We start from the raw sequence: 26,892 nt of genomic DNA, 5'->3' as shown, positions 1-26,892 counted from the left end.
CAGCATCTCGGCCATTGTCCTTATTTCCCAAGCATCATAAAGAAAGTGTTGTAGTTTCAGAGCTGAATTTTTCTCCGTTTTGCTTGGCTTCATAATTTGGGCCAATATGTCTGGGTTGTCAAAAACCACATCCCTCTTATTTAAAGTCTTTCCATTTTTACCTTTCACTTCCTTGCCAGCCAAAAGCCTTCTTGTGCTAATTCTATTGATTCCTTCCTTTTCTTATTTGGAAAAAAGCACCTTGAAAGTCACGCCACGATAATGTGAGTAACATATGTCTGAGGGGACTCTTCTATAAAATTGAGAATTTTGAACATATTGGTAAGGGATAGTGTTCTTTAAATTTCTTTTGGGGTCTTATGTAATGGTGCATTAAAAGTTGGTTGTGTACTAAATTTATTGAGATGTCCAGAAAAAGCGCAATTTAGTCTAATAAAAATTTAATTATGCTGAGAAATAATGGGGTCTGAAGATCCCAGTGAAGTGTTCTCTGGGTTAACTTACTCTTATAATACACTTCTTAGCACTGGCATAAAAAATTGTGGAGGGGACACTCTCTGTGTGTGCATTCTTTGGAAGAAAATGAGAGTTTGTGTGGGGTGTGTGTTTGCATAGGTATTGCTTAAAGCGGTTTACGAAACAATAGATCTATGTTTTTTAGTCTTTTGGAAGGGGCCTTGAAGATTATATTCTTTAAGAGAACAGTTGTAGAAAAGCAGCTAATTCTGGCTTCTCTAAATTATTCATCTATTCCTCCACCCTTTATTGAATACACAGTGGGGGATTCAGAGCAGTATAGCCCAAGGCAGTCCCTGCCTGCATTGCTCAATATGCTTAGTTCAAAGTTTTGAAAATATAGTTGTTAATAAATGTTACATAAAAAAATAAGGGAGAGGTAGGATTGTGTGGAGTAGAGAGAACTCGTAGTCAGGTGTTAGGAGAACACTGCTTACCTATATCCCTCTAGGAAATAGGTAGTGTGTTAGTTAAAGGCTCTGAGATATTTTTCTGTAAAATAAGCATTTACCTTTATTCAGCCTAGATATTCTAGTTCTTATTCCCCATGGATATCTGAATTCTTCCCAGTGAATACCTATACATTTCATGAAACACAACACAAGAAAAAGATAACCATACTGGTTGTTTCCCTTGTCTAAGATGGTTGACTGATGTGTTGTGGTGTCATATAGATGCAGCCTCTTACAGAGCACTTGTTCTCACAATGTAATTATATTTGTGATAGAAGAATAAGTGCTCTAAGTCGGGATTTCTCCACTGCTTAGCTAAAGGCCTGACCAGGAGGAGCTCAGCATCCTGCCTCAGGATGGAATGGCAGCCTGGGCCTCATGTCTGTCTGGCTAAAGCACTCACTGCCTCCTCTCCTTCCCTTTCAGGTTTAAGGCATTCCTGTGTCCTGTCACACAAGCCACCCAAACAGTTCCCATTCTTGCTTATTAAAGTTTCGCCTCCTTCTTTGTTTTGTTTCTGCTGGGATATGTAATATGTCCACTTACTCCATTCTCTGAGTTCATTGTGACACTTGGATAACTTTTTCTAATCTCTGACTTCCCCCAATTCTCAGCCTACTCCTGGAAATACTTATTTCAAGATACAAGAGAGGAAACAAAATCCCTGAAGAGACAAAAATATGTTATTTCATATAAACTATTTGAACTATTTACTGTAAGATATTCTAGACATAATAATTTCTTTTATTTGTATATTATTTTCTAAGTATTTTCATATGTCTTATCTCATTTAATCCCACTCAATCCTTGAGAAATAGAAGGATGAGAAGGATCTCAGTCTGGATGAGAAAGATTAACACTAGATAGATTAAATAGATTTAGAAAACGGTGAGCACCCAAGACTGGAAACCATGATTCCCAAGTTGAATGCCCATCTGTGATACTAGAGTTTCCCAAAGGGTGAAGATTTTAAGTAGGGCATGAACATGGTATTAATGGCATTGTCGTAAATTCAGAATGTTAGAAATGTTTCCATTTCTTTTTTAGTTAATAAACTTTATTTTTTAGAGAAGTTTGATGTTCGGAGCAAAACTGAGCAGAAAGTACAAAGACTTCCCATACATCCCCACCAGTGCACACATACAACCTTCCCCACTCTCAACATCCCACATCAGAGGGATACATTTGTTGCAGTCAATGAGCTTACTTTAACACATCACCCAGCATCTATAGTATACACTATGGGTTTGGAAAAATATATAATGGCATATATTTGTAGTTATAGTTTCAGATAGACATACTTTCATATATATTATATATATAGTTATGGTTATAGTTATAACTATAGACAGTTACAGAGTAGTTTCACTACCCTCAAAATCTTCTGTGCTCTGCCTGTTCATCCCTTCCTCCCCCATAACCCCCAGCAACCACTGATTATTTTTCTTTTTGCATGTGAGCTGCCACCACAGCATGGCCACTGACAGATGAACCACTGATCTTTTTACTGTCTTCATAGTTTTGCCTTTTCCAGAATGTCATATAGTTGGAATTGAACGGTATGTAGCCTTTTCAGATTGGCTTATTTCACTTAGCAATATGCATTTAAGTTTCCTCCATGTCTTTTCATGGCTTGATAGCTCCTTTCTTTTTAATGATGAATAATATTCCCTTGTCTTGATGTACCACAGTTTATTTATCCATTCACTTACTGGAGGACATCTTGATTGCTTCCACGTTTTGGCAATTATGAAAAAAGCTGCTACAAACATCCATATGCAGATTTTGTCAAGACATAAGTTTTCAATTCATTTGGGAAAATACCAAGGAGCGTGATTGCTGGATCATATGGTAAGAGTACGTATGGTTTTGTAAGAAACCACCAAACTGTTTTCCAAAGTGGCTGTACCATTTTGCATTTCCACCAGCAATGAATGAGAGATTCTGTTGCTCTACATCCTTGCCAGCATTTTGTGTTGTCAGTGTTTTGGATTTTGGCCATTCTAATAGATGTGTAGTGGTATCTCATTATTGTTTTAATTTGTATTTTCCTGATAACATATGATGTGGAGCATCTTTTAATATGCTTATTTGCCGTCGTATATCTTCTTTAGTGAGGTACCCAGGCCTTTTGCCCATTTTTAAATTGAGTTGTTCATTTTCTTATTGAGTTTTATGAGTTCTTTGTATATTTTGGATAACAGTCCCTTTATCAGAAGTGTTTTTTGCACATATTTTCTCCCAGTCTTTGGCTGGTCTTCTCATTCTCGTGATCAATTTCTTTTTCAACACTTCTGAGTACATAAAGGAGAAAGACTCTGGTTCTAGTCTTTAACACGTCTCTAACCTTGGCAAATCTCCCCTTTCAACAAATCTAGAGCAGGACGCAGATAACAGTGTATTAGTTCTATTTCACAGTTATGTTCTAGTCGAGGTGATGTTAAATTTTCTTTTTATTAAAAAATAGTTTTTAATAATGGAGCAAAATAGAGAGCCCAGAAATAAGCCCATGGATATATGGACAATTAATTTACAACAAAGGAGCCAAGAATATGCAATGGGGAATGGACAGTCTCTTCAATAAATGGTGTTGGAAAAACTGTAAATCCACATACAAATGATGAAACTGGATCACCATCTTATACCATACACAAAAATCAACTTAAAATGGATTAAAGACTTGAACTAAGATCTGAAGCCAGAAAACCCAGACAGTAAGCTTCTTGACATCAGTCTTGGCGATAATATTTTGGACTTTACACCAAAAGCAAAGGCAAGAAAAGCAAAAATAAACAAATGGGACTAAATCAAGTTAAAAAGCTTCTGCACAGCAAAGGAAAACAATGACAAAATGAAAAGGCAACCTACTGAATGGGAGAAAACATTTTTAAATTGTATATCTGATAAAGGATTAATATCCGAAACATGTAAAGACCTCATACAACTCAATAACAAAAGAACAAAAAATCTGATTAAAAAATAGACAGACAAGAGTTGGCCTGGTGGTGTAGTGGTTAGCTTCGTGTGCTCTGCTTCATCAGCCCTGGGTTCTTGACTTCGGATCCCAGGAACGGACCTACCCACCACTCATCAAGTCATGCTGTAGCAGCGTCCCACATACATAATAGAGGAAGACTGGCACAGATGTTAGCTCAGGGTCAATCTTCCTCACCACCACCAACAAAAAAAAAGCGAACATAGAGGATCTAAATAGACATTTTTCCAAAGAATACATACAAATGGCCAACAGATACATGAAAATGTGCTCATTATCACTAATAATCAGGGAGGTACAAATCAAAACCACAATGAGATGTCACTTTACATATCTTAGAATGGCTATTACAAAAAAGACAAGAAATAACAAGTGCTGGCGAGGATGTGGAGAAAAGAGAACTCTTATGCACTGTTGCTGGGAATGTAAATTGGTGTAGCCACTATGGAAAGCAGAATGGAGGTTCCTCAAAAAATTAAAAATAGAACTACCATAGGATCCAATGATTCCACTTCTGGGTATTTATATAAAGGAAACAAAAACACTAACTTGGAAAGATATCTGCAACCCCATGTTCATTGCAGCATTATTTACAATAGCCAAGACATGGAAACAACCTAAGTGTCCATCAATGGATAAATGGATAAAAACGATGTGGTATATAAAATATGTGTACAATGGAATATTATTCAGCCATAAAGAATAAGGAATCCTGCCATTTGTGACAACATAGATGGACCTTGAGGTTGTTTAAGTGAAGTAAGTCAGACAGAGAAAGACAAATACCATAAGATCTCACTGATATGTGGATCTAAAAAAAAACAAAACAAAAACCAAACTCATAGCTACAGTGAACAGATTGGTAGTTGCCAGAGGCAAGGGCGTAGGGGTGGGGGAAATGGATGAAAGAGGTCAAAAGGTATAAACTTCCAGTTATAAAATAAATAAGTCCTGGGGATATAATATACAGCATGGTGACTATGGTTAACAATACTGTATTGTATTTTTGAAAGTTACTGAGAGAGTAGATCTTGAAAGTTCTCATCACAAGAAAAAAAATTATAACTATGTGTGGTGATGGATGTTAAGTAGACTTATTTTGGTGATCATTTTGCAATATATACATATATATAGAATCATTATGTTGTATACCTGAAACTACCATAATGTTATATCTCAGTAAAGCTGTTTTATTTATTTTAGTGACCAGATAGTGTATACAAATGGTACAATATTCAAAAAGTACAAAAAGGTATACTCTTGTCTTTTAGTCACCCAAATTTTCCACAAAGACAACGACAGTCAACAGTTTCTTACTGATATTTTCAGGGATATATTATGTTCATAGCAGTGTGTGTGTGTTTTATATGTAGTTTTTTTTTTTTTAACTTAACTGGTAGCATATTATTCAAGCTGTTTTGCACATTGCTTTTTTTCTATTAAACATATATCTGGAGGTCCCAGATATGGCAGAAATTTTGAAGCTGGTTCATGGATGACTGAAGATTGTCATCTCTTTCCTATTGCCCCTAAGTGAAAACAAGATATATTGCTGAAAATTTTGCTCCAAAAATAAAACTTAAATAACTAAATAATGTCTAGTCATATGACTTTTGCTGCCACATTTTTTTCGTGTTGCTCCTTGTGTGGTCTTTTTACTTAAGTTCTCCTTGAAGTAAAGGCAGGAATAGACCCTCGCCCACCAGAAAGGAGATCTGCAAAGAGAGAATAGTGTTAATGAACGTTTTCATTCTCTAATGGTTTAGAGGAGCTTGGAGCATGAATCAAACTAACAAAACGGGGAAATGGCCTTTCCTAATGGTTCGCTCTCCGGAAAGCTAAGATAGATTTAACAAAAATATGCCAATAGTCTGATTTGCTGAGGTCCATGCAAACCAGCCCACAAATTGCAGCAACTCAGGAAAACTATTCTATTCAAGTCACGCAGTCAGCCCAAGACAAGCTTTGGACTCACCTCCTTTCCCTTACTTACTACACAGGCTTTTTTTTTCCCCTAGATTCTCACCAAAAATATATTTGGCCAGATTATAAACATTTTTTTAGCCAACTCATATTCCAATTTCTGTGAACTTGAGCATATTCATCTCCAAAAGGTTATGTTTTCAGAGGGTCAAAAATACCAGCTTAACTGTGGTCTGGGCTGGTTGGCTCAGTTATTTTTTTTTTGATTGAATAAATTTGGCATGTAACATTATGTAAGTTTAAGATGTATAGCATGTTACTTTGATGGATTTATATGTCATGTTATGATTGCTGATGTAGCAATATTTGTCACATTACATATTATTGTCTGTATTCAATATACTGTGCAATAGATCTCTATGGCTTATTTACTACACGTTATAAGTTTGTACCCTTAAAAACCATCACTCTTATCCTCCTCCCATCTCCTGATAACCACCATTTTACTCTGTTTTTTATAGGTTTAACTGTTTTAGATTCCTCATGTAAGTGATATCATGCAGTACTTGTCTTTTTCTATCTGACTTATCTCACTTAGCATAATGTCCTCAAGGTCCACCCATACTGTCACAAATGGCAGGATATCCTCCTTTCTCATGGCTGAATAATATTCCATTGTGTATATGTACCACATCTTTTTTATCCATTTATTCACTGTTGGGCATTTGGGTTGTTTCTATATCTTGGCTATGGTGAATAATACTGCCATAAACATGAGAGTGCATATTTCTAATTGAAATCTGTTTTCATTTCCTTTGGGTATATACCCAGAAGAGGAATTGCTGGATTGTATCATAGATCTATTTTTAATTTTTTGGGGAACCTCCGTAGTGTTCTCCATAGTGGTTGGACCAATTTTCCTTCCTACCAAGAGTGTATATGGGTTCCCTTTTCACCACGTCCTCACTAGCACCTGTTATCTCTTGTCCACTTGATGATAGGGTTAGCTCAGTTCTTTAGTGGATGTGCCAAGGTCTGGAGTTAAAGCTCCATGTGGGGCAGAGGAAAAGCTGCTCATTTGCCTCAAATGATGCCATGGATCTCAACTCGTCTCCTCTTAAGTGCAGGAGGTTTTGCCCCAGGTGTTAGAAGCAAGTAACAGGTGGTCTAGATAGACCCCTCCCTACCACTGGGGGGAGAATCTAACCAACAGAAAGCACATATGATTCATTCATTTGTTAAACATCTCTCAAAAAGTTATAAAATGCTCTGTTAATTCTAACAACTATTCTAAAGCATAATATAATAATAGTACAATAGTAGCATTGACGTATTATCACCACCTCCATTTTATCTACGTCAGGAAGGTATGGATCAGAGAAGTTGATATATATTTGAAGGACAGATCCTAACTCCAGCCTGGGTCCTTTGATTCCAGATCATCCAGATCATCAGTAGCCTCACCTTCATGCGGGTGGAAAAATGATGTTTCTTAAATCGCCTCCCTGCCACCCCAGACTGACTCCAGCTAGCAAATGTGTTCTTTAATAGTGTAATCCCATGTGAAACACTTAGATGGAGTGCAGTTGTCTGTAAGCCATGATATAGGTTTTTGTTTATTTCTTTAGAAATTCAAGTGGTGACATATTACCACACTGCTCTGCTCACGGCTTTTGTCAATTAAACACATATCTGGGGGTCTGGATGTGGCAAAAATGTTGCAGCCGGTGCACAAGTGACAGAAGGTCATATAAGTCATGTCTTTTGAAATGCTCAAAAGAAGATGATTCTTAATTTCCTCTACTTTGTAATTACAAAGGGAAGACTAAGAGCACTATACGAAGCATTTTGTCCCAAGAAAAGTTCCAGGGCTGTTAAGGATTCGATCGCATGATTTCATGCCCAAACATGAAACTTGTAAAGGGGTAAGCAGGGCTTTCATTTTTCTTCAAGCTATTTGAGCTGAGCCAGCTGTTTCCAGAGCAAAAATTTTAATGCACCAAACTCATTTGCTGTAAGAAAATGCCAGAACACAGCAATGAGAAATGGTAATTATATTCCCTGTAGACAACGCTTCTTAAACTGGGGGCATAAAGATGTCTGCAGTGTGAACAAGGCCAGGGCCAGTTTCTGTGTAGTAGGTAACTCATTCCAGCTGTTTGGCCATGTCCTCCTCCGCCAAAGGCTTTCCCCAAAGGTAGCGTTTGCTCCAGGATCTCTACACTGAATATCGCTGCAAAGATGGCTATTGTGCAGCCTGTCTCGTAGTTTCTTCAGAGACAAGTGTGTTCCCATCACCAAGTCTCTTCTACAGTGAGCACAAGCTCACCTTGATGCTGCACTTTATGGATAAGAACACTTGACCCTGGATACTCAAATGGGCTGCATTTCCTGTCACTCCATCACTGACCACATTTTCCTCAAGACATTCAATTGCAGCAACATATGGAGGCATTTGTCCAAAATTTTTGAGACCCACCCAAGGGCCAGATAAATGTCGTCATGTTTATTTTCTGGAATCAGGGCTAAGAGGACAGGGTTTAAGGGAAAGATCTCTCCTGTTTCAAATCAAGTTTGCTGGAAATGAAGCCATGAAGCAATCATACTTTGCACAAAATGCTGTTTTTCTGGCTCTGTGGGACATAATCATCTGGCATGCTGTAATGACTCTTCAACTGTCTCACCTTTGAATGTCATATGCCTGTTTTACTTGTATTCTCAGATGCAGTATTGCAGAGGACAAAAATTGCCAATTTGGGCAAAGCAAGTTGGCTCAGATCTCTCTGGTTGTGGGTAGCTAGCATTGGCACACCTATGCTTTTTAAATCCAGGGTGAGAATATACACAGCAGTCTGAAGTTCACATCCTTGCGGATGTTTGAGTCATTTTAATAATTCTCTAGAGATGAGAACAAACTTGGAACAGTAACTGCTTTAAAAAACAAACTACCAACACACCATGAGCATGTTAACTGATGCAAATTGCACCAAATATAAAAAGTAAGGAGACTAGAAAAATCATATAAGACATTGTATCATTGTCTCCTCACCCATCCCCCATAAGACAAACATGCATTTCATGCTAAACCTAAAGATACATGTGGCTGAATCGGCAGCCCCCAGCTGGTGGATGGTATTCACTATTTCCTGAACACATGATGCTCTTCACCCTTCTTTGACTTTGCACAAAGTGTTCCCTCCTTTGGATGTTCTCTCCCTCTTACCTCATTTATTGAAATCTGTCTTTGGAAGAAACTGTTATTTATCTCCCAGTACCCTCTTCCCCATCTTCCATAGTAGTAGAATGTTGAGCTGGACACTTGGCTACCTGGAATAAACCCTACATTTACCAGCTTCTCTTGCTTCTAGGTGTGACCCTGTGACTAAGTTCTGGCCAATGGGATATAAGCAGAAGTGTCAGGTAGCAGGGGCATCTGGAAATGTCCCTTGCCATTCTTTCTTTGCCCTTTTCCTCTTCCACTGCTGACCATCATGGAGACAAGATGACTGGATGTAGATGAGCGATCCCAGAAGTTGAGGTGGCATTGAGAATGGAGTTAATGCATGGCAAAACAATAAGGTAGAGGGAGCCTGGATCTCTGATACTGTGCATAGGCTACCCAGTGCTCAACTGCTTGCCCCTTGGCTTATACTCTAGATAAAGACAAACTTGTAAGTTATTGTTCTAATCATTGTTATTTTGGGGGTTCCTGTCACTCGTAGTGAACTTAATTCTAACGAATCCACTTTCTTGTGCTTTAAAGCTCATTTTAATGCCAGTATCACGTGTAGGAACATAGAGCTCTGAGCAAAGGCCATTGATTTTCCCAAGTTTCCCTGGCACATGGAGGTCTTTTTGCTCCTCTCTCTCTTCTTTTTTGAAAGGCTTCTCAAAGCCCCCTCTTCTCCAGGCTCCCTTTCTTGTGACTATTCTTATTTTCAGAGCTGGGCATCATCACTTTTAAGGGATTTCCTGGAATACCGTGTTTTCACTTTGAAACAGGCTTGCAACATGGTGGCCCGGAGGCCTCATCTCTAGCTCATTTGACTTCTCACTTCCAATATTCTAGAAACTGTGGGATGTTTTAAGCTCATGTTTCCTAAATCTACTGGTCTGTATCTTATATCCCCATCTGTAATTTCAGGTTCCCTGTTTCCAGGGCCCTTGGGGTCCCTTCAGTGCTTCCCAGTGCTCTCTTTCCCACTCGCTGTGGTTTCTAGGCCCCACACAGCACCTCGGCCACATCCCCTCACTCCTCTCCAGCATTCCTGAGCCCTCACGGTGCCAACAAGCAGTACAAGACATTCATTGGTCACATTCCTGGGCTCCAGGATTCATCCACATTCATAGCCCACAGGCCTTTTTCAACACAGAAGTCAATACCGGGCTCCATTAGTCTTGATTATTTCTACAGAGTCAGTTTAGCTGTATATTAGAATCTATCAATTTTTGTTATTTTTGTTTTGCTGGATTATGAAAGTAATATGTACTCGCTGCAGAAAATGTGGAAATACAGAAACATATAAAGAAGAGAATAACAGTCTCTCTATCCCTTAACCTAGAAGGAAGCATATGTAACATATTTACTTCCTTGTAGCCTCTTTGTGTGTGTGTTTGTGTGTACTTAATTTTACAAAGGTAGTATACTTTCTATGCAATTTTGCATCTACTTACCTACCTACCTATTTATGGCTACAAAACGCTCTAGTCTGTTGATATGCTAGAATTTACTTAACCAGTTTCTTGTTTAATATTTCCCTTTTTTACATGGTTACAAATAACATTGTGATTAATATTTATGTGGACGAAATTTTTCCACTTTGGATTGTTTCTTCAGTCTTGATTTTTCAAAGTTCAAAGAATCCTAGATTCTTAGAAGGTTTAAGGACTTTTGATCATATTGCAAATTGCTTAATAGAAAGTTGTATCAAGAGCCAGCCAGGAGGGTCTACCGGTTAAAGTTCTGTGTGCTCTGCTTCAGTGGCCTGGGTTCAGTTCTTCGGCGTGGAATCACACTACTTGTCTGTCAGTAGCCATGCTGTGGCAGTGGCTCACATAGAAGAACCGAACTTACAACTATACACAACTATGTACCGCTTTGTCAGGGAGAAAAGAGGAGGAGGATTGGCAACAGATGTTAGGGAAGGGCGAATCATCCCCTGCAAAAAAAGAAAAAACAAAAAAATCCCAACCCTTCAAAAAAAAAAGTTGTATCATTTTCTCACTCCCTCAATAATGTCTCACCACTCCCTTGTATGACTAGAATTTTTACGTTAAAAATATTTACTAATGTGAAGGTTAAAAGAAGTTGTCTCATATAAAAAAATTTGCATTTCTATTATTACGACTGAAGTTGAATTTTTTAATTGTTGTTCATCATTTATTTCTACTTCTTGTTCTATGTCTCTTTATTTCCTTGGTGATTTATCTGGCATCATCCTGTTTTCTTTTTTTTTTTTTAATTGCAGTAATATTGGATCATAACATTACAAAATTTTCAGGTATACATTGTAATATATTTTTAATTCTGTGTAGATTACATCATGTTTACCACCCGAAGACTAATTATAATCCATCACCACACACATGTGCCTAATCACCCCTTTCACCCTCCTCCCTCTCCCCTTCCCCTCTGGTAACCACCAATCCAATCTCTGTCTCTATGTGTTTGTTTGTTGTCATTTTTATCTTCTACTTATGAGTGAGATCATATGGTATTTGACTTTCTCCATCTGATTTATTTCACATAGCGCAATACCATCAAGGTCCATCCATGTTGTCACAAATGGCCAGATTTCATCATTTCTCATGGCTGAGTAGTATTCCATTATGGATGTATACCACATCTTCTTTATCCATTTGTCCCTTGATGGGCACCTGGGTTGTTTCCAAGTCTTGGCTATTGTGAATAAGCCTGCAATGAACATAGGGGTGCATGTATCTTTATGCATTTGTGTTTTCATGTACATTGGTTAAATACCCAGCAGTGGAATAGCTGGATCAAATGGTAGATCTATTCTTAATTTTCTGAGGAAACTCCATACTGTTTTCCACAGTGGCTGCAACTGGTTTGCACTCCCACCAGCAGTAGTGTACAAGGGTTCCCTTCTCTCCATATCCTCTCCAACACTTGTTGTTTCCTGTCCTGTTAATTATAGCCATTCTGACCAGAGTGAGGTGATATCTCATTGTCATTTTGATTTGCATTTCCCTGATAGCTAATGACACTGAACATCTTTTCATGTGCCTTTTGGCCATCTGCATGTCTTCTTTGGAGAAATCTCTGTTCAGATCCTTTGCCCATTTTTTAGTTGGTTGGTTGGTTTTTTTTGTTGTTGAGATGTATGAGTTCTTTGTATATTTTGTATATTAACCCCTTATCTGACATATGGTTTGCAAATATCTTCTCCCAATTGTTAGGTTGTCTTTTTGTTTTGTTGATGGTTTCCTTTGCTGTGCAAAAGCTTTTTAGTTTAATGTAGTCCCATTTGTTTATTTCTTCTTTTGTTTCCCATGCTTGGTCAGACATGGTATTTGAAAATATGCTGCTAAGACTGATGTCAAAGAGCATACTGCCTATGTTTTCTTCTAGAAGTTTCATGGTTTCAGGTCTTACATACAAGTCTAATCCATTTTGAGTTGATTTTTGTGTATGGTATAAGATAATGGTCTACTTTCATTCTTTTGCATGTGGCTGTCCAGTTTTCCCAACACCATTTATTGAAGAGACTCTTCTTTCTCCATTGCATGCTCTTGGCTCCCCTGTTGAAAATTAGATGTCTATATATGTGTGGGTTTATTTCTGGGCTCTTGATTCTGTGGCATTGATCTGTGTGTCTGTTTTTGTGCCAGTACCATGCTGTTTTGGTTACTATAGCTTTGTAATATAGTTTGAAATCAGGGAGTGTGATATGTCCAACTTTGTTCTTTTTACTCCACATGCCCTTGGCTATTTGGGGTCATTTCTTGTTCCATATAAATTTTAGGATTCTATGTTCTATTTCTGTGAAAAATGTCATTGGCACTTTGACAGAGATTGTGTTGAATCTAAAGATTGCTTTAGGAAGTATGGACATTTTAACGATGTTGATTCTTCCAATCCAAGAGCATGAAATATCTTTCCATTTCCTAGTGTCTTCTTCAATTTCCTTCAACAATGTTTTATAGTTTTCAGTGTACAGATCTTTCACCTCTTTGGTTAAGTTTATTCCTAGGTATTTTATTCTTTTTGTTGCAATTGTAAATGGGATTGTGTTCTTAATTTCTTTTTCTGCTGCTTCGTTGTTAGTGTATAGAAATGTAACTGATTTTTGTATGTTGATTTTGTATCCTGCAACTTTATTGTATACATTTATTATTTCAGAAAGTTTTGTGGTGGATTCTTTAGAGTTTTAAACGTATAAAATCATGTCATCTGCAAAGAGTGACAGTTTCACTTCTTTTCCAATATGGATGCCTTTTATTTCTTTTTCTTGCCTGATTGCTCTGGCTAGGCCTTTCAATGCTGTGTTACATAAGAGTGGTGAAAGTGGGCATCCTTGTCTGGTTCCTGTTATTAGGGGGCTAGCTTTCAGTTTTTCTGCATTGAGAATGATATTAGCTGTGGGTTTGTCATATATGGCCTTTATTATGTTGAAGTGTTTTCCTTCTATACCCATTTTGTTTAGAGTTTTTATCATAAATGGATGCTATATCTTATCAAGTGCTTTCTCTGCATCTATGGAGATGATCATGTGATTTTTATTCTTCATTTTGTTAATGTGGTGTATCACATTGCTTTGTGGATGTTGAACCATCCCTGCATCCCTGGAATAAAACCCACTTGCTCATGATGTATGATCTTTTTAATGTATTGTTGTATTCGATTTGCTAGTATTTTGTTGAGGATTTTTGCATCGATGTTCATCAGTGATACTGGCCTGTAATTTTCTTTGTTTGTGTTGTCCTTGTCTGGTTTTGGTATCAGGATAATGTTGACTGCATAGAATGAGTTAGGAAGCCTCTCCTCCTCTTCAACTTTTTGGAACAGTTTGAGAAGGATAGGCATTAAGTCTTCTTTGAATGTTTGGTAGAATTCACCAGGGAAGCCATCTGGTCCTGGACTTTTATTTTTTGGGAGGTTTTTGATTACTGTTTTAATCTCCTTACTAGTGAACTATTCAAATTTTCTATTTCTTTATGATTCAGTCTTGGAAGCCTATATAATATAATTCTAAGAATTTATCAGTTTCTTCTCGGTTGTCTAATTTGTTGGCATATAGCTGTTTGTAATAGTCTCTTATGATCCTTTGTAGTTCCATGGTATTTGTTGTAACTTCTCTTTCATTTCTGGTTTTATTTATTTGAGCCTTCTCTCTTTTTTTCTTAGTAAGTCTACCTAAGGGTTTGTCATTTTTGTTTATCTTTTCAAAGAACCAACCAGCTCTTAGTTTCATTGATCTTTTCTGTTGTCTTTTTAGTCTCGATTTCATTTATTTCTGCTCTGATTTTTATTATTTCCTTCCTTCTAAGGACTTTGGGTTTTGTTTGTTCTTCCTTTTTTTTTTTTTTTTTTTTTAGTTCCTTTAAGTGTAAGGTTAGATTATTTATTTCAGTTTTTTTTTTCTTAAGGGAGGCCTGTATTGCTACAAACTTCCATCTTAGTTTAAACTTCCACTTTTGCTGAATCCCATACCTTTTGGTATGTCATATTTTCATTTTCATTTGTCTCCAGGTAATTTTTTGATTTCTCCTTTGATTTGTTCATTAACCCAATAGTTGTTCAGAAGCATGTCATTTATTATTTCAGCTTTTATCTTGTAGTTGATTTCTAGGTCATGCTGTCATGGTTAGAAAAGATGCTTGATATGATTTCAATCTTCTTAAGTTTATTGAGACTTGTTTTCTAGCCGAACATGTGTTTATCCTGGAGAATGTACCATGTATACTTGAGAAGAATGTGTATTCTGCTGGTTTGGATGGAATGTTCTGTATAAATCTATTAAGTCCATCTGGTCTAATGTGTCATTTAAGGCCAGCGTTTCCTTGTTGACTTTCTGTCTGGATGATCTATCCTTTGATGTAAGTGGGGTGTTAAAGTCCTCTATTATTATTGTGTTGCTGTCAATTTCTCTGTTTAAGTCTGTTAATAATTGCTTTGTATATTTTTGAGCTCCTATGTTGGTGCATATATGTTAATAACTGTTATATCTTCTTGATGGATTGTTCCCTTTATCATTATATAATGTCCATCTTTGTCTCTTGTTACCTTTTTAGGCTTGAAGTCTATTTTGTCTTATATTAGCATGGCTACACCTGCTTTCTTGTGGCTACCATTTGCTTGGAGTATCATCTTCCACACCTTCACTTTGAGCCTATGCTTGTCTTTAGAGCTGAGATGAGTCTCCTGAAGGCAGCATATAGTTGGGTCTTTTTTTTTTTCTTTTTAACTTTTTATTAAGGTTATGATAGTTTACAACCTTGTGAAATTTCAGTTGTACATTATTGTTAGTCATTTTGTAGGTGCACTACTTTACCCTTTGTGCCCTTCCCCCAACCCCCCTTTCCCCTGGTAACCACCAATCAGTTCTCTTTGTCTATATGTTTAACTTCCACCTATGAGTGGAGTGATGCAGAGTTCGTCTTTCTCTATCTGGCTTATTTCACTTAACATAATACCCTCAAAGTCCATCCATGTTGTTGTGAATGGGATGACATTATCATTTTTTATGGCTGAGTAGTATTCCATTGTATATATATACCATATCTTCTTTATCCAATCATCAGTTGATGGGCATTTAGGTTGCTTCCATGTGTTGGCTATTGTAAATAATGCTGCAATGAACATAGGGGTGCATGGGACTTTTGGAATTCCTGATTTCAAGTTCTTTGGATAGGTACCCAGTAGTGGGATGGCTGGGTCATAAGGCATTGCAATTTTTAATTTCTTGAGAAATCTCCATACTGTTTTCCATAGTGGCTGCACCAGTTTGCATTCCCATCAACAGTGTATGAGGGTTCCTTTTTCTCCACAATCTCTCCAACATTTGTCACTTTTGGTTTTGGATACTTTTGCCGTTCTAACAAGTGTAAGGTGATATCTTAGTGTAGTTTTGATTTGCATTTCCCTGATGATCAGCCATGATGAGCATCTTTTCATGTGTCTATTGACCATCCGTATATCTTCTTTGGAGAAATGTCTGTTCATGTCCCTTGCCCATTTTTTGATTGGGTTGTTTGATTTTTTGTTGTTGAGCCGTGTGAGTTCTTTATATATTATGGAGATTAGCCCTTTGTCAGAGAAATAATTTGTAAATATTTTTTCCCAATTAGTGCATTGTTTTTTTGTTTCAATCCTGTTTTCCCTTGCCTTGAAGAAGCCCTTTAGTCTGATGAAGTCCCATTTGTTTATTGTTTCTATTGTTTCCCTCATCGGAGGAGTTATGGTGTCTGAAAAGATCCTTTTGATACTGATGTCAAAGGGTGTACTGCCTATATTCTCTTCTAGAAGACTTATTGTTTCAGGTCTAATCTTTAGGTCTTTGATCCATTTGGAGTTTACTTTTGTGAATGGTGAAAAAGAATGGTCAATTTTCATTCTTTTACATATGGCTTTCCAGTTTTCCCGGCACCATTTGTTGAAGAGACTTTCCTTTCTCCATTGTAGGCCCTCAGCTCCTTTGTTGAAGATTAGCTGTCCATAGATGTGTGGTTTTATTTTTGGGCTTTCAATTCTGTTCCATTGATCTGTGCACCTGTTTTTGTACCACTACCATGCTGTTTTGATTACTGTAGCTTTGTAGTATGCTTTGAAGTCAGGGATTCTGATGTCTCCAGCTTTGTTCTTCTTACTCAGGTTTGCTTTAGCAATTTGGGGTCTTTTCTTGCCCCATATGAATTTTAGGATTCTTTGTTCAATTTCTGTAAAGAATGTCATTGGGATTCTGATTGGGATAGCATTGAATCTGTAGATTGCTTTAGGTAGTACGGACATTTTAACTGTGTTTATTCTTCCAATCCATGTGCATGGAATGTCTTTACATCTCTTTATGTCGTCATCAATTTCTTTCAGGAAAGTCTTGCAGTTTTCATTGTATAGGTCTTTCACTTCCTTGGTTAAATTCACCCTGAGGTATTTTATTCTTTTTGTTGCAATTGTGAATGGGATTGAGTTCTTGAGTTCTTTTTCTGTTAGTTCGTTGTTAGAGTACAGAAATGCTACTGATTTATATATGTTGATTTTGTACCCTGCAACTTTGCTGTAGCTGTTGATTATTTCTAATAGTTTTCCTATGGATTTTTTTTTTGAGTTTTCTATATATAAGATCATGTCATCTGCAAACAGTGAGAGTTTCACTTCTTTATTGCCTATTTGGATTCCTTTTATTTCTTTTTTCCTGCTGAATTGCTCTGCCCAAAACCTGAAGTACTATGTTGAATAAGAGTGGTGAGAGTGGGCACCCTTGTCTTGTTCCTGTTCTCAGAGGGATGGCTTTCAGTTTTTTCCCATTGAGTATGATGTTGGCTGTGGGTTTGTCATATATGGCCTTTATTGTGTTGAAGTACTTTCCTTCTATAACCATTTTATTGAGAGTTTTTAGCATAAATGGATGTTGGATCTTGTCGAATGCTTTCTCTGCATCTATTGAAATGATCATGTGGTTTTTGTTTCTCATTTTGTTAATGTAGTGTGTCACGTTGATTGACTTGCAGATGTTGAACCATCCCTGTATCCCTGGGATAAATCCCACTTGATCATGGTGTATAATCTTTTTAATGTATTGCTGTATTCAGTTTGCCAAAATTTTGTTGAGGATTTTTGCATCTATGTTCATCAGTGATATTGGCCTGTAGTTTTCCTTCTTTGTGTTGTCCTTGTCAGGTTTTGGGATCAGGGTGATGTTGGGTTCATAGAATGTGTTAGGGAGTGCTCCATCTACCTCAATTTTCTGGAATAGTTTGAGAAGGATAGGTATTAAATCTTCTTTGAATGTTTGGTAGAACTCTCCAGAGAAGCCGTCTGGTCCTGGACTTTTATTTTTGGGGAGGTTTTTGATTACTGTTTCGATTTCTTTACTTGTGATTGGTCTATTCAGATTCTCTGTTTCTCCCTGCTTCAGTTTTGGGAGGTTGTAAGAGTCTAAGAATTTATCCATTTCTTCTAGGTTGTCCAATTTGTTGGCATATAGTTTTTCATAGTATTCTTTTATGATCCTCTGTATTTCTGTGGTATCTGTAGCTGCCCTGATGCAGGAAGGGTTAATAATCACTGGAAAAGGCTTGCCAACAAACTGTGACCCAGAGGTGAGAAGGCTGGTCAGCCAATGACAGGTAAGACCTCCAGGGGGAGGCACTGTAAGCCAGGCACGGTTGCCTGGGGGCACAGATGGAGACACGATATCAATATCGGGAGCAAGAGGGGCCATTGCCTAGGAGGCTTGCCTGCTCTGAGATAAAAATATACAAGCACAGCAAAAACATGATAATATCAAAACAGAGGCCGAGGGAGGGCTCCTTGAGAAATCATTAAGAATTCTTGGCATTCGCTAATTACTTCATCCAGAACACCTGTGTATGTTTAACAGATGTAAGATATGTATATATTGAAATGCTGGTTATAATAAACTCAGAGTGGCCATCAGCCCTCTCTGCATCTATCCTGATGTGTACATTGGATTGTGACACCGACAGTATCCATTGTGATTTCTCCTCTCTCATTTCTGATTTTATTTATTTGAGTCTTCTCTCTTTTTTTCATAGTGAGTCTGGCTAAGGGTTTGTCAATTTTGTTTATTTTTTCAAAGAATGAACTCTTTGTTTCTTTGCTCCTTTCTACTGTCTTTTTTGTTTCAATATCGTTTATTTTTGCTTTAATTTTTATTGTTTCCCTCCTTCTACTGACTTTGGGCTGTGTTTGTTTTTCTTTTTCTAATTCTGTTAGGTATTGTTTGAGATTGCTTATCTGAGATTTTTCTTGTTTACTGAGATGAGCCTGTATTGCAATGAATTTCCCTCTTAGGACCGCTTTTTCTGCGTCCCATATGAGTTGGTATGGCGTGTTTTCATTTTCATTTGTCTCCCAATAATATTTGATTTCTTCTTTAACTTATTCAGTAATCCATTGTTTGTTCAGTAGCATGTTGTTTAGTCTCCACATTTTCTCCCCTTTCCCAGCTTTATTCTTGTAGTTGATTTCTAGTTTCATAGCATTATGATCAGAAAAGATGCTTGATATTATTTCCACCCTCTTGAATTTATTGAGGGTTGCTTTGTTTCCCAAGATATGGTCTATCCTTGAGAATGTTCCATGCACACTTGAGAAGAATGTGTAACCTGCTGTTTTTGGATCGAGTGTTCTATGTATATCTATTAAGTCCATTTGGTCTAATTTTTCATTTAATTCTGTAATTTCCTTGTTGACTTTCTGTCTGGATTATCTATCAATGGTGTTCATGGGGTGTTGAGGTCCCCTACTATTATTGTATTGTTGTTAATGTCTCCTTTTAGTTTTGTTAATAGTTGTTCTACAAATTTTGGTGCTCCTGTGTTGGGTGCATGTATATTTATAAATGTTATGTCATCTTGGTGGAGTGTCCCTTTTATCATTATAAACTGCCCCTCTTTGTCTTTCTTTATCTGTTGTGCTTTGAAGTCTACTTTGTCTGATATAAGTATGGCGACACCTGCTTTCTTATGTTCATTATTAGCTAGCAGTATTGTCTTCCATCCCTTCACTCTGAGTCTGTGTTTGTTTTTGGGGCTGAGGTGTATTTTCTGGAGGCAGCATATTGTTGGGTCTTGTTCTTTAATCCATCCTGCCACTCTGTCTTTTGATTGGAGAGTTCAATCCATTTACATTTAGAGTGATTATTGAAATGTAGGAGCCTAACGCTGCCATTTTATCACTTGTTTTCCAGTTCTCTTGCATTTCGTTTGTTTCTCATCCCATGATTTTTGAACTACTAGTTCAGGTAGGTAGATTTCTATATTGGCTTTCTTCTTATTTGTAGTTTGTGTCTTTATTCTTGTTATTTGTTTAGTGGTTACCAAGTGGTTTGTATAAAACATCTCATAGATGAGATAGTCCATTTTCTGATAGCCTCTTATTTCCTTAGATTAAGACATTCCATTCCTTTCCTCTTCCCCTTCTAGGTTGTTATTGTCAGATTTTTTTTTTCTTCCTTCTTGTGTTGTGAGTTTGTGGTTAAAATGACAAGATTATATTTATTCTTGGTGTTTCCCTTTCTTTTATCTTTAATGTTATACTTAATATTTGCTAACCTGTTCTGATGGAGAACTGCAACTTTCTGATTTTGTCTTTCTGCTTATCTCCTTTGCTCTGGGTTTTTTAACCCCTTTTCTTTTTTTTGATTTTTCAGGTATGAGGGTCTCCCTGGGCATTTCTTGTAGGGGAGGTCTTGTGGCAATGAACTCACTTAACTTTTGTTTATCTGGGAAAGTTTTTATTTCTCCATCATGTTTGAAGGATATTTTCACTGGATAGAGTATTCTTGGCTGCAAGTTTTTGTCCTTCAGAGTTTTGAATATATCATGCCACTCTCTTCTAGCCTGTAAGGTATCCACTGAGAAATCTGCTGACAGCCTCATGAGGGTTCCTTTGTAGGTTATTTTCTTCTGCCTTGCTGCCCTTAGTATTTTCTCTTTGTCATTCACTTTTGCAAGCTTCACTACTATATGCCTTGGGGTTGGTCTTCTTACATTGATAAAGTTTGGAGATCTATTGGCTTCTGTCACATGGAGTTCCATCTCTCTCCCCAGGTTTAGAAAGTTCTCAGCCATTATTTCTTTGAACAGGCTTTCTGCCCTCTTCTCCTTCTCTTCTTCCTCTGAGATACCTATAATCCTTATGTTGCATTTCCTAATTGAGTCAGATAATTCTCGGAGAGTTTCTTCATTTCTTTTTAGTCTTAGTTCTCTCTCCTCCTCTATCTGCAGCATTTCTATATTCCTATCCTCCAAATTGCTAATTCTATCCTCCATATTATCAACCCTACTGTTCAGAGAGTCCAGATTTTTCTTAATCTCCTCCACTGTGTTCTTTATCTCCAATATTTCTGATTGGTTCTTCTTTATAATATCAAGCTCTTTTGTGACATAGCTCCTGGACTCGTTGAGTTGTCTATCTGTATTCTCTTTTAACTCATTGAACTTTTTAATGATGGCTGTTTTGAATTCATTGTCATTTAGGTTATAGATTTCTTTGTCTTTGGGATTGTTTTCTGGGTACTTGTCATTTTCCTTCTGTTCTGGAGATTTAATATACTTTTTCACACTGCTTGATGGTGTGGATTTGTGCCTCTGCATAAAGATAGAGTTTAGTTACTGCTTCCACTTGCATCTACTGGAGTGGGGGCAGCTATTTAATCTGCACTGACCAGGATCCCTGTCAGCTCTTGCTGACTGGACCTGAGCCCCTCTTCGTAGTCACAGTGGTCCTGTGGGGTCTCTTGTTAGCTGTGGGGACAATCGCAAGGGGGCCTCAGGTTGCTGGTGCCTACTGTCGCAGACCACCTAAAGGCACTCCCTCCTTAGGGTCTGCAGCAGTGTGATGGGCTTTCACCGCGGCTGGAGCAGGTTCACCGAGATTCACAGCTCTGTCACTGTCAGGGCCCGCGAGATCTCATGTGTCCACTATGGGCCACAGCAGAGCTATGGGCATCTACTACAGTCTGTATTTAGCTCACCCAGCTGTGCTACTTCTGCCTCAGGGCCTTCCAGCCTTGTGATTGCCAGGCGGGGCCTCTCTACTAATGCTGCACAGAGGCTTTCATTTTGGCTGCTGTGGGACTGTGGAATGTCCCCCTGGACTGCGGAGCAGGGCCACTGGGGCCTCAACCCGCCCACTCACATGGGCTCACTGGGTATCCCTTGCCCCCTCTGGGACACTGCCAGAGTCCGTGAATCAGAGGCGGGTGGCAGGCTGCCGCCCTGCCCGGGATCCTCCATTCCTGGAGCCTCCCAGTGTTCTGAGTGCTGGGCAGCACCTCTCTGCTAATCCAGAGTAGATGCTTTCCCCATGGCTGCTGTGGGACCATGGATTTTCCCCCTGGGCTTAGGTGCAATTGCAGTGGACTTAGGTAGGGCTGTAGTCACCTGTTTCCACCATCACTCTGCCAGTGCATGCACGCGCCCGCCCTTGGTGCCTGGCAATGCTATGAGTGTGTCCGCTGGGAGAAAGTCACTTGCAGGTACTAGGCTGTCCAGGGGTCAGGGGTCAGAGAGTTTTCACCTATCTCCACTTTCCACCTGGGAAGAAGCCTGTCCACCTTCTGATGTATAGCAGCATGGGTCTCTCAGGCATCCTGAGATGCTATGTGGATATCCTTTGTTGACCAATGAATGTCCAGTTAGTTGTAGATTTGAAAGGGGAGAGACAGAGAAAACTGCTCACACCGCCATGTTGTTGATGTTGTGGGTCTTGTTTTTTAATCCATCCTGCCACTCTATACCTTTTGATTGGGGACTTCTGTCCATTTACATTTAGAGTGATTACTAATATATGAGGACTTACTAGTGCCGTTTTAAATTTTCTGATTGCTTTTTATCTCCATTGTTTCTTTTCTTTTGTGTTTCTGTTTGCCATTTTATCTTGGTGGTGTTCTATGATGTTTTTCTCAGTTTCATCTTTTTTTACTGTTTCTGCTCTAAATTTTTGTTTTTTGGCTACTAAGAGGTTTGTATAAAATGTCTCATAGATAAAATAATCCTTTTTTAAGCTGATTGTATCTTATCTTCATCTCCCTATATAGGTTCCAACCTTTTCGTCCTCCCCCTTTGTGTTTTTGTTGTCAAAAATTATGCCTTTTTCTTTTGTTTGTTATTAAATTGAAGCAGCTATAATTTTTTTTTTTTTTTTTTTTTTGCTGAGGAAAATTCACTGTGAGCTAGCATCAGTTGTCAATCTTCCTCCTCTTTCTCCCTCTTTTTTTTTTTTTTTTTTTTTTTGCTTCAGGAAAATTAGCCCTGAGCTAACATCTGTGCCAGTTTCCCTCCATTTTTTTTTTAATACATGGGACACCCCCACACCATGGTTGGTGAGTGGAGTAGGTCTACGCCCAGGATCCAAACCTGTGAACCCAGGCTGCCAAAGCAGAGCACATGGAACTTTAACTACTCAGCCACGAGGCTGGGACCTATAGTAATTTTTAATGTTGTTTCCCTTTTAACCTTTATGCTATAATTAGTTATTTAACATCCTATTCTGAAATAGAGTTGCAATTTTCGATTCTCTCTCTCTATTTAACACCTTACTCAAAGTTTTGTGCACTTTTGCCTTTTCATTTCAGGTATAAGAGCTCCTTCCAACATTTTTTGTAAGGCTGGTTTAGTGGTGGTGAACTCCCCCAGCTTTTGTGTGCCTGGGAAAATCTTTATTTCTCCTTCATATCTGAAAGATAACTTTTTTGGATACAGTATTCTTGACTGGCAGTTTTTATCTTTCAATATTTTGAATATGTCATTCCACTCTCTCCTGACCTGTGGTATTTCTTCTGAGTAACCTGCTGATAGCCTAATAGGGGCACCTTTGTAGATTATTGGGATATTTTTGCCCCTGACTGCCTTTAAAATTTTTTCTTTAGGGGCTGGCTCGGTGGCACAGCAGTTTAGTGTGCATGTTCTGCTTCAGTGGGCCAGGGTTCATCAGTTCAGATCCCCGGTGCAGATATGGCACTGCTTGGAATTCCATGCTGTGGTAAGCATCCCGCATATAAAGTAGAGGAAGATGGGCATGGATGTTAGCTCAGGGCCAGTCTTCCTCAGCGAAAAGAGGAGGACTAATCTTCCTCAAAAAAAAATTTGTTTTCTTTAGTATTGACTTTTGACAGTTTTCATATATTGTGTCTTGGAGAATGTCTTTTTGCATTGAGCTAATTTGGTGTTCTATTAGCTTTGTGGACTTGTATATCCAGTTCCTTGCTCAGGTTTGGGGAGTTCTCACCTGTTATTTCTTTAAATAAGCTCTCTGCTCTCTTCTCCCTCTCTTCTCCTTCTAGAATACCCATTATTCTTATGTTGCTTTTTCTAATGGAGTCAAATATTTCTCTTAGAGTTTCTTCATTTTTTAAAAACCTTAGTTCTTTCTCCTATTCCTCCTGAATCATTTCTAGATATCTGTTTTCGAGTTCACTAATTCTCTCTTCCATGTTGTCTGCTCTATTTTCAGTGCTTTCTAGTGCATTCTTCATTTTATGTATTGAATTCTTCAGATCCAGAATTTCTGTTTGGCTCCTTTTTAGAGTTTCCATCTCTTTGATAAAGTACCCCAGCTCATTCATTTTATTACTGAGCTCATTGAACTGCCTTTCTGAGTTTCCTTGTAGCTCATTGAATTTCTTCATGACAGTTATTTTGAATTCTCTATCAGTTGGATCACAATCTTCCATGTCTATAAATTTGGTTTCTGGAGAATTAGCATTTTCTTTTTGTGATACCATGTTACCATAATTTTTCATGGTGCTTGTTGAGTTGTCCCTCTGCCAGTGTATTTGAAGTAGTGAACTCCTTCCTTTTTTAGGTAAAGCTTTGTTTACTTTGATTCTAATAGTTCAATAGATTAGTAATTAAATCTTTCTTTTGTTTTCCTGTAGGTGGCGGTGTAGCACAAGTTTTGGAGTTCTCTTACCTGAGCTGCCTCTGGCTATATTTGAGAGCTGGCATTTCCCCCCTCCACCGCCTCCATCAGAGGTGTTGCCAGTGTTTTTGTTATCTCTGCTTGTGCCTCCAGGGTTGCTGGTGCCTTTGCTGCTGGTTTTGCTGTGGTCACATGCATCACCACCAGGGTCACTGGGATGGCAGGCACCTCTGCTGTGTCCAAGGTTGCCTGGGTCACTAACACTGCTGCTGTGGTTGATGCAGGGGAGCCAAGGTCACTGGCACCTTCACTGCACCCAAGGTTGTCAGGTTCCCAGGTACAACCACCAAAAGCAGGAAGGGTGGAGTTGCAGGAGCTGCCACTGCTCTCTCAGGGGGCCAGGGTCACATTCCCTGTGGAGCCTGGGTTCCTTGTGGCCATAAGTGCCACCGTGGCTGGGGGACTGGAGTCACATGTGCTCCTCCACTGATGCTATCAGGTTCTCTGGGGGTGAAGGCACCACTGCAGCTGGAGAGGGGGCGAGGGTCATGGGCCCCACCTCCCCCACTGCTACTGGGATTACTGGGGCTGTGGGCTCAGCTGCTGCAGCCAGGGAGGTGTGGTCTCAGGCCCCATCTCTGCTGTTTCCCTGGTCTCACCACCTCTATGCATTCCAGTCTACCCGCCTTCAGATGTACAGATGTGTGGATCCCTCCAGTGTCCTGGTGTGCTGAGCAGAGGAAACTTTGTTGAGTTATGAATATCCTACCTAGTTGTAGATTGAAGGAAAGAAACAAAAGGAGAATCTCATGCCACCATGATGCTGATGTCACTCCTTGATCTGTCTATTCTTTTACCAATATTACTGCTTTCATCATTTTGGGTCTATGATTAATAAATTATTTCATCCCATAATCATTGAGTGCCTGGTGTGTGTCTGAAACTGTGTTTGGCATGAGGATACAGCAGTTTATCAGGTGGACATAGTTCCTGCCCTCACATTCATTGTTTCTAGTGCAGGAAACAGGAAATAATCAATGTGTACAACCTAGTGAGCCATGGGCACTGAGAAAAGAGGCACAAGGTGTTAGGGGAACATATGGTAAGGGTCTATTCCACACTAGGAGTCAATGAGGATTCCTGGATGAGTGATATCTAAGTTTAGTCCTGAGGTTCATGGTAGGCAGGCAAACAGACGAGAGAGAAGTTGAAGATGGATGGAACAACAACCTGACAATCTGAGAGTCAATAGAGAGCCTGGTGCATTTGAGAAGCTGAAAACAATTCTGCATGGCTGGAGCAGAGTACAGAGGGTTGGTTCCGGACAGGGGAGCCAAACTATGTTAAGGATCATTGCCTTTACCCTGAAGACCATGGGGAATCATTGAAAAGGTTTAAATAAGAGAGTGACTTGACCAGATTCACATTTAAGGAAGATCTGTCTGGCTGCAACATAGAGGATCAATTGGAGTGGAGTAAAAAATTTTGTCAGGGACATTCGTTGTTCTAATAAATCAAAGGAAAAGAAAATTGATGCTGGCCTGAACTAGGGTAGTGGTACCAGGAATGGAGAGAATATAGTGGATCTGACAAAGTATAATTTGGTATATTTGGAAGATATTTAGGAGGTAAAATTGGCAGAAATTGGTGATTGATTGGATGCTGAATATAAGGGAGAGGGAGGAATGAGAGCTGATAGCACAGGACGGTTGGGTACATGTTGGTTCCATTCACTGAGAGGGAATGCAGGAAAGGTGAATATGAGATGAGAAGATGCTAATTTTTGTGTATGTTAAGTTTGAGATGTATGTGGTACACCCAGAACTACACGTCCAACAGGCTATTGAAGTCTGAATGAGAGTAAGACCATCTGGAGCACAAATTTGGTTGTCTTCAGTATTTGAAGGATGGACTAAGCTATAAGGGTGGATGTGATCTCCCAGGCAGGATTTATAGAGTGAAAATAGCAGAAGGGAAAAACAGAAAAGAGTGATAGCTAAAGGTATAAAGATCAATGTAATTCAGACTTTCTATCCAGGAATATTTTATGACTGTCCTTTACTCAAATCTTTTATAACTCTCTGGAAAGTTTATAGCTCTCTGTGGGTTTTGCAAATTTTTTGTTATCATTGTTCCTGGTTAACTGCTGTTTTTTTCCTCTTATTTTAAATGTAATCATCTTATTCTTGTTACTTTATTAGTTACTAACCAGCTATTGCTGGTACACAGGAATTGTATTGATTTCACAGATACATAGAGAGATGAGATAGATATAATTATCTTGTTTCTATCCACTCTACTGAAATCTCATTTTGTATAATTATATGAATAATTAATATGATATTATATTATTATTATAGTTGTAATTATTATCTTGAGTTTTCTGCATATGTAAATGTTGATTTTTAAAAATTAAAAAAAATTTTTTACAGTTA

At 38.4% G+C, this 26,892-nt stretch overlaps 2 long non-coding RNA genes across 2 annotated transcripts in view; both read left to right on the top strand.

Annotated features, from left to right (window-relative positions):
- LOC103540681 (uncharacterized) overlaps positions 1-26,892 on the top strand; it is a 314,942-nt gene that overhangs the window by 203,303 nt on the left and 84,747 nt on the right. The window lies entirely within an intron of this gene.
- LOC139078680 (uncharacterized) lies at positions 774-26,892 on the top strand. The gene is made up of 3 exons (XR_011531696.1): positions 774-2,527; positions 2,660-2,819; positions 24,474-26,892. It is a non-coding gene; the product is annotated as an uncharacterized lncRNA (long non-coding RNA).

The sequence above is a fragment of the Equus przewalskii genome, chromosome 22 (genome assembly GCF_037783145.1).
Source record: "Equus przewalskii isolate Varuska chromosome 22, EquPr2, whole genome shotgun sequence".
Lineage (NCBI taxonomy): Eukaryota > Metazoa > Chordata > Mammalia > Perissodactyla > Equidae > Equus > Equus przewalskii.
The sequence above is the reverse complement of the archived record's forward strand: the minus strand, read 5'-3'. Positions and strand labels throughout refer to the sequence as shown.